Consider the following 9,415-nt stretch of genomic DNA (forward strand, 5'->3'; position numbering starts at 1 on the left):
TTCAGTAACGATGTTGTCTTGTCGATGTCCTCAGGCGTCGTGCACAAATTACGTAATGCTAAAATCCGGATTTTGAACCCCCCCCCTTTCGTAACGCAATTTCCTATCTCTAATAAACAGAAAGTAACGCAACATCTACCCCCTCCCCCCTTATCGCGTTACGTAATTTGTGCACGACGCCTCACGAAAAATTAATGGGTTTCACCACCAGAATATCATTTAAGTATGCTTTTCGTGCGTAATTGAATCGAGAGAAGGTGTGGTTTACGATGGCAATTTGGAAGGCAAACTAGAGGAGAATGAACTCTCTGAGTATGAAAATTTCGGCGACTGAGCAATAATCGATAGAAAATTATATAATTTTCGCGATACGAAATATTTTCCGTTGCGCGCGCATATAATATTGGATACGAAAATATTCTACTGATGGGAAAGAATAATCTTCAGAAGCTTTCCAGCTAATTACACTTGATTGAAAAATTACGAAATCAAATGTATTTGGTCGCTGTGTTCGCCATATAATTAGAAAACATTAAAATAAACTCTTTCGCATGGATGTATTCTTCAATTCCCACGGAACTGGCAGATTATTTTTCAGCAACGATTAGATCTTTCCGGAATTTTCTCGATGCTGTATGGCATCCAAACGAAAATTCTCGTTTCAGTTTGGCCTGCAAAAAACTTTTATGAACTCTAATCCATCAAATTTGGAGCCCTGAAAAGGGCCGTTGATTATATGCTAAGCTAATATAGCACGCTCTTCTCGGATACGATGGGCCAGCTGGATGTCCTTGGGCATGCTGTGACGCGTTTTGCATGAATAGCACACAAATTGGTATCTTCGAATAAGCCTCCTGCAGCGTCATAACCGCGGAACTTTGGAAGCGCAAGTCGGTTTTGAAGTCATGAGCAATTTCACGAACCAAATGCTGCAAAGGTAGCTTGCGGATCAGCAATTCGGTCGACTTCCGATAGCGATAAATTTCACGCAAAGTTCCCGGTCGATAGCGATGTGGCTTCTTCACCTATCCTGCGGTGGGTGCGCTTATCCGAGCTGCTTTCGGGGTGCCTTACCACCGAAAGACTAACGAGCTGTCTGCTTAGTCCCGATGAAACGAGTCCTCACGGTGCGAGAGTAGAGTAAGAAATGAACGAAAGGAAGGAAGGTATTGTATTATAGAGACTTTAAACTTTTGCAGTTCATTCGTCTCTAGCCTTGAGAAAGGCCCTTTGAAAACTCTACTCTACTTTACTCCAGCGCTACCACCTCCGCCCTCTTGCCTTGAGAAAGGCACTCGATCCCTCGCCGTCCAGCCCGTCCAGCAACGATGTTGTCCAGTCGGTGTCCACACAAAGAATGATGAACGAAAGCAAGGGAAGTGTCATTTTATAAAACATAAAAGTATCGAATGTAAACCCCACCCTCTTTATTATATAAGCTTACTGCGAATATAATAAGGGTGGGGTTTAGATTCTATACTTTTATGGTTTATAAAATGACGCTTCCTTTGCTTTCGTTCATTTCTTACTCTACTCTCGCACCGTGAGGACTCGTTTCACCGGGACTAAGCAGACAGCTCGTTAGTCTTTCGGTGGTAAGGTACCCCGAAAGCAGCTCGGATAAGCGCACCAGCCGCAGGAAGCATGAAGAAGCCACATCGCTATCGACCGGGAACTTTGCATGAAATTCGTCGCTATCAGAAGTCGACCGAATTGCTGATCCGCAAGCTACCTTTGCAGCATTTGGATCGTGGAATTGCTCAGGACTTCAAAACCGACTTGCGCTTCCAAAGTTCCGCGGTTATGACGCTGCAGGAGGCTTATTCGAAGATACCAATTTGTGTGCTATCCATGCAAAACGCGTCACATCATGCCCAAGGACATCCAGCTGGCCCATCGTATCCGAGAAGAGCATGCTATATTAGCTTAGCATATAATCAACGGCCCTTTTCAGGGCTCCAAATTTGATGGATTAGAGTTCAGAAAAGTTTTTTACAGGCCGAACTGAAAGGAGCATTTAGCGAAAATCGTGGTTTCGATGATAATTCGATACCGATAGGTGCCATGGATATGGATTTCATAATGAAGAATATGAAATACATGACATGATGTAGTGAATATATATGAAGAAATCGCTTTGGTGAAACTGCATTATAAAATTATTTGTGTACGAATGCCGCAATCGATAGTTGACTCTAATTTGCGCTGGGTAATTTCCTCAGAGGACTCGATTCCTCCTTTGAGCATTAAGAAACTCTTTCTGGCAAAACGAAGTGGTATGAATCACATTATCTGAATGAAAGAATGAAGAAGTTTTCTGCCAATTTCTTTCAACCTCCAAATATATCTTTCTCCCGTTTGTCGTTTTCGCGTTCGCTAATCCTTTCTCACAACACCCATTTCTCGTTTGAGAAATTGTTGAGTAAACATTGTTTGCCAGTGCGCGTACAGCGGGAATTCCTAAAGATTCATTGCACCTCTAATAAATTGCCGAAAGACGTGGTCTTACGTTGATCGCACTTGATTGAAAAAATCCAAAACGAAATGTATTTGGTCGCAGCATTATATGAGTAGAAAGCAAATAATCGCTCGAAAATGACTTGATTTTCGCGAAGATGTTTCACGTTTTTCATGTTATGCATCCAATATTGGATACGAAAATTTTCCACTGATGGGGAAAAAAATATTCAGAAGCTTTCCTATTAATTGCGATTGATTGAAAAATCACAAAACCAAATGTATTTGATTGCAGTGTTATATTGATAGAAAACATTAAAATAAACTCTTTCGCATGAATGTATTTTTCAATTCCCAGGGGAACTGGCAGATTTTTTTTCAGCAACGATGATAGCAACGAGAATTCCGCGCGTGTATGTGTGTGTGTGGCGGCTGCTCCGATGTTTCAAGCGGAACCGTGGCATCACTCTCCTCCTGATGGATTCCCTTCTGGCCTTAGGTGCACAAACAGGCTCTTGGTGACACCGTTCATCAGCGCTTTCATGATAAACGAAATTAGCTTCACAACAACAGCGACAACATGCTTCAATCGCTGTTCAATCATAACTGAGTGGGTTTACGAGCGGCGCTCGCTTATATACGGATTGGTAATTTCAATAGCCTGTTTTGAAAGCAATTTTAAGACAATTGAAACAAGTTTTTGGATGAAAAAGTAACAAGTATATGACGCGTAGACATTTTATCTTTCGAATGAAGTGTTTATCATACCATTTCGTTCAGTTGTTTAAAAGCTATTAACGCTCAAAATCTCGGTCTCCGGCGTAACGCTTTCGTTTTCGAAACTTTGGTTTTACACCCCGGTATAGAAATGAAAGACGTAGTCCTACGTCAAAAGGAGCGCATGAAGGAGAGCAATATATATCTCGGTCTGGGCCGTGCATGTCGCAAAGTATGCGGAAAGCTTATTTGTCTTTTGTTTCGCTCGCGCGTATTAATCTTATATAGCTGTACCATGTATATTATACAAATGCTTACCAGTATTTGAGAGCCATGACATTTTCTGTTATGTTATGTCTCATTTAATGTAAGAAATCGGAATGACAAAACATGAGCTTAAAATTTATTTTAGGTGTAGTACACCATTGATGAACGGTTTATTGTCTATCCACCGTGAATTCAAACCAACGGACTTAGACAGTTATCAGGTATGCTATAAAGGTTCTCGAGTTAGTATTAATGGTTAATAGTTAGTATTAGAAAATAGCATGCAGTTTGAGAGGAATTTTGAACGAAATTTTAGTTCAATTTGTCTCTGAGTTCAGATTTGTGAAAAAACATGCAGAAAAACGGGTTTATATCAACGGAATTTACAAATTTGTCAGAGGTTATGAACACAACACTGCACGCTATTTTATATGCGTAAGTTATTTTTGCGTACGACACAAAAAATCTAGCTCACCTGTAGTATATTGTCAAACCACGTTGAACTCAAACATCGATACATGCATACGTGATACATGAGAGAAACGAATTCATTTTAGGGGGAGTCACTTCAATATGCATTGAAGTTTATTTGACGGTGGAGAATAAAATGCGATAGTTGAGTCGTAGAGTGAGATAGGAACTAAACGCCCGAATGACTGCTGAGTCATGTTGACGGAGAAACTGCTGGATGAAGCCAAAACTCATTTCCAATTGAATACGAAGGTGAATTTCTTTATAGTCCACTGATTATCCTCGGTTGAATATGACCATGGCGAGCCCTGAAAGTTATTACGACATATAGTATGTATTGCAAGGTATTGAATTCTTCTAAACTCACTCATGGGTTTCTTACAGCGCCTATGCATAGTCCTCGATAGTATAGTGGTCAGTATCCCCGCCTGTCACGCGGGAGACCGGGGTTCAATTCCCCGTCGGGGAGATATTCTTTTTGAAGATAATATTGTTGAATTTGTTTAGAAGAAAACGGGAAGTTTTGAACTGTTGCAAAGGTGGTCAATGGTGAGTCTACTATAAGTAAAATAAAAGTTAATGAGTTATGTAAGCGGAATTTCGGAGTAGGACTACATATAGCAGAAATTTAAAAATATATGGGAGTAGGATGAAAATCTAAACACTGAAGACGTAGCAAATAATGAAATATTTCAACTAAATATAGAATAAATTCGAAATAAATAAAATTATTTTGGTTTGAGATAAGCAATTTAATAATTGTAACATGTCAAGCATTATCTGACCGCGTTAAATCCCCCGTTTTGATTGGCCCAGCTAGTGTTCCTCAAATTGAACCGATAAAAAGAACAACTGGAATAACTGCGGTATACAGTTTGGATATAACAAATACTCATCAAGAGGTGCGATAGCAAAGCAGCAACACAACAGAAACAACGACAGCGGCAGTAAAAGTAGCAGTAGAAAAAAGTTTCAATTTCTTTGCACTTCAATTATTTGTCTTGAAGACGTTTGAAACTTCGCTTCTATTCTCTGCACAATCACAGCTTGTTTCATTCTTTCCGTTTACCAAGCAGAAAAAGTAAACCATTCTCGTAAAATCGATCCAACATACACAGTGATGTTATTTTGTTTCCTTCTATAAAACCACGGCCCTTAAAACTTACACTAAAGTGTTATTCCATAATGTTCGATGAATTCTATAGTGAAATCCGGAATGCTGAAAATCCAATTTAAAAAAGAGTGGATTTTGTGCGGATCTAGTGTTTTTGAACTTCTTGGTGACTTTTTCTGATCAACAATTTAATTTTTTCACAATGTTTCCGGATTCAAAGGAACGTGAAAGTGCAGTTCATTTTAAGGTGATAATGTTTATGAAGAAAGTGTTTTATTGCTATGGGTACTCTTGTACTTACATGCATTTTTGGAGACCTGAATGCGTTTCCTTAACGCGGACTAATAAATCGCGAAACCTTTAAATTTGCCATATCCTTGCTCAAGGCCTGGAGATGAGAATTTTTAGTTTTCCAAATTGTTATTTTCCAAGACTGCAAGTTTCGATAATTCAAAACATCATCACCATCATAATCATCATTATCATCATCATCACCGGCATCATCATCACCAAAACATTCTTGTCGAATGAATGTTTAAATACAAAGCCTCAGTAAAACAAGAAAGAGCAGAAGAAGCCAAAATAATAAAAGAATTGAGAAACTGTGTAGAAATAAAGGAAATAGCTCTTTGTGACTTTTCCCAATTTCCTTTTTCAATTTGAGAACTATTTCGAGGATTACAAGAAGCGTTGGCACAAATGTATATTCATTATTCATATTCATTCACCGCTAGGAAATCAGATAAATCTCACGACAAACACTCCAACACAAACAACCATATTAGAGCAATGTTATACTTGTCAAAAACGTTATTTACTGTTACAGTGCGGCGTTAGGGGATTCAGGTACCCCAAGATTGAATTTTCCATATCAAATCGCGAAATAAATGCTGTAAATTTAATCGAATAAACAGTATTTGCAATATTAATATGCCGATTTATTTTATTTTCATCAAAAGTACGTTTCCATACCCTATCCTGTATTATTTGAAAAATATTGAAATAAATGAGAGAATCACTGTAAAATCTTTTGTACCATATTTTCTGCACCGTTTTAAAAAGTTACACATTATGTGACTCGACCGTGACAGGACTCGAACCTGCAATCTTCGGATCCGAAGTCCGACGCCTTCTCCATTAGGCCACACGGCCGGTTGAAAATTTCTATCAATTTATGGGCGTGGTTCGATAAAAAATAGTTCCCAATCATATAACATACAAGTGACATTTAACCCTTTGCGGTCGTATTTAATTCGGACGTGGGTGTCGGAAATACGGTCGGAATTATTGTTAGCAGTGATGTATGGTGAGATAATGAAAGATGAACAAAATTTATTTTGTTGTAAATTTCAGATAAGTATTTAGTAAACAATGAGTTGTTTTCATTTAAATAATATATGCTATAATTTTTCTTCGAGTAATATCTTTCGAAACATTTCCCAAAATGTAGTCCTGTTTTCGCATGTATCACAAAAATAAGTAGTTTGGCGTCTTCTGCCTCTTATCTTTCAATACGAAAAAAAATCACACAAAATTCCCAGCAAATGCCACACGGTGAAAAAAATCTGTATTTTCAGGATTATTGTTCTTTTAAAGAGAGAGTACCTAGTATTTCGTATGAAGCTTTTTTTCAGAAGGTTATATAGGTTTGAGTTAATGTATAGCTACACAACTATGGAGTAATTCCAAATGAAACCGTCCCAAAAATGCAGATTTCAAAAACATGTATTTTTGATTGGAATGAGAGTTTGGGTTGGAGGAAATATTAGTTTTCTTCAGCAATTGGGATTTTTTAGACGAAAGTGTTACTTTTGAAAAGGGCGGTTCGATATAAGTAAGAGAAATCTTCGATAATTTATATCCCAAAAACTATGAGTCGTACCGAAATAGTGTCTTAGAAAGAGTTACAAAGTATTGAAGTTGAAATGTGAAAAAAATATACACTGAGAATAAGAATTAGTACTATTTTTTTTATTTCCAAAAAAACTTATATGAAAAGAAATTTCCTCCGACTTGCACTGTGATCACGCGTATTCTAGAGCTTGCCACTCAGAATGCATTCAAGGCGTGTTATTTGGCATAGAAATCTCAACTAAGTACTAACAAAAAAAAAAAATGACGCAAGTAATACTACGTTGAGACGGCGAAGTTCCTCTAGGAACGTTAGTGCCATTGAAGAAGAAGAAGATATATATATATATATATATATATATATATATATATATATATATATATATATATATATATATATATATATATAATAGAAGTTATGTACAAAATTTAAAAAAAAATCGTCCAAGATGGTAAAACAATTTTTGACGAACTTTGTGGATTTGAATTTTTATGAATTTTCAAAACTTAGAATTTTTGTATGTTAACAATATTTTTTAGCCACAAATTATGAATCCTGATATGATTTAAAATAAAAATGCTTTTCATCAGTCTCCTTCTAAGCGCAGTCTTTCTTGAGATATTTGAAAACCCATTTCTAATTTATTGTCTTTTTTAATTTTTTTTTTTTTGAAATTTATATATGTATTTTTATTTTATTTTTTTTTCCTAAGAAAAAGAAGTCATGTAGAAAATTTAAAAAATGAGTTCAAGATGATGAACTATTCTGATTAACTTTGTGGAACATCAAATTTTTATGAATTTTCGAAACTTAGAATTTTTGTACGTTGACAATCATTTTTAGCCACAAATTATGAATCCTGATGTGATTTAAAACAAAAAAGCTCTTTGTTAATATTCTTTTAAATGTAGTCATTCCCGGTATATTTGAAAAAATATTTCTAATTTATTGTTTTTTTAAATTTGTTTTTTAAACTTTATATATGTATTTTTTATATTGTTCATATAAAATAGGAGTTATATTGAAAAACATTTGAAGACATGAGGGTTGAAACTCCTAAACATAACATGAGTAACTCCTAAACATATATTTTTACCATAATGATGTATTCGGAAAAGTTGTTGAAAATTATTAACAAATTCATAAAATCTCATGAACATGATGATATAACACGACAAACATATTAAAAGAGCCTATTTACTATAAAATTAGAAATTAGAAATAGTTTTTTCAAATATCTCGGGAATTGCTGCATTTAAAATAATATTTATAATGACCTTTTTTGTTTTGAATTACATCTGGATTCATATTTTGTGTCTAAAAATGATTGTGAACACACAAAATTCGAAGTTTCGAAAATTCATAAATATTCGATGTTCCACAAAGTTCGTCAAGAATAGATTTACCATATTGGACTAATTTTTTACATTTTCTACATGACTTCTATTCTATATTGAAAAATAAAAAAATACATATTTTAGATATTGCGAATCAAAGTTTTTTCTTGTAAATGAAAAAGAGTACTACTTTTTTCTCAGTTTATATTTTTTCACGTTTTAACATCAATACTAAGAATCTTTTTCGGTACGGCTCATAGTTTTTGAGATATAAATTATAAAAGTTATCTCTTACTAATATCGTTAGGCCCTTTTCGAAAGTTACACTTGAGTCAACAAATTTCCAAGTGCTATGGAAAACTCATATTTTCTCCAACCCGAACGGAATATAAAACCACTTAAATTTAATCATGCTTGCGTTTTTCCCACACGAACATATGTAGCAATTATTGTAATTGTTGACAGTGAATATTGCAGATTACCGTCATTAGGTCCAATGACATGTATGACACTTCAATAATGGCCCTCATTTCGCTGCTCATTTCACTCAATTGCCATCGGAATCATCTTCACACTCCGGTTTGAAGTGTCCCATGGGGGTGTTTAAGTCTCAATAACTCAACACTTTTGATACGTACCTATACCTCATCCGCACACGAACGCAACTAAGAGGCCTAGAAGACCTAACCACTTCTTCTTGTTCTTCACTTTAATCAATTTAAGAGCGCCTTGAGGGTCGCTGAAAAGCAACAGCCAAGACAGATAGATTGGCTTCTGTTTAGGCCCCGACTCTGTGGAAGCTGTGGGAAGGGAAACGTAGATAAACTTCACGTCCGTCCAGTCATGGCCTGGCGGCTAATTAAAATTGATCGGCGTCATAATTAATTCTAATTGAGTTGTACTGACTAATCGCCGAAGGAAGTGATTTTTTCCCCATCCAGGAACCCGGTTACTAGCGGTAACCGTTCTCCTTGGAAAGCGACGGCAAAGAAAAGGCTCGTGTTCTTGTGGAATCAAGCGAATGAATCAATGGCCTGCGGTTGTTTAGAGGATGGCTCTTTCGGAATGGTCCGCCGTCTGGGTCTGAGCCACCCTGTTGAACAGGGTTGGTGAAATTGAGTCGAATATTAATTGCGGGTGAAACGATTGAGCGGCGAAAACAACCAGCTAGAAGATCCCTCGGGGCGGAAATGGGCCTAA

General features: G+C 36.4%; 2 non-coding genes across 2 annotated transcripts; one reads left to right on the forward strand and one right to left on the reverse strand.

The window, feature by feature from the left end:
• The first annotated feature begins 4,309 nt into the window (after nt 1–4,309).
• On the forward strand, nt 4,310–4,381 carry Trnad-guc (transfer RNA aspartic acid (anticodon GUC)). The gene has a single exon. It is a non-coding gene; the product is annotated as a tRNA-Asp (tRNA).
• Nucleotides 4,382–6,105: 1,724 nt separating this feature from the next.
• Nucleotides 6,106–6,178, reverse strand: Trnar-ucg (transfer RNA arginine (anticodon UCG)). The gene has a single exon. It is a non-coding gene; the product is annotated as a tRNA-Arg (tRNA).
• Between the last annotated feature and the right edge of the window lie 3,237 nt (nt 6,179–9,415).

This window comes from Toxorhynchites rutilus, chromosome 3 (assembly GCF_029784135.1).
Source record: "Toxorhynchites rutilus septentrionalis strain SRP chromosome 3, ASM2978413v1, whole genome shotgun sequence".
Classification (NCBI taxonomy): Eukaryota; Metazoa; Arthropoda; class Insecta; order Diptera; family Culicidae; genus Toxorhynchites; species Toxorhynchites rutilus.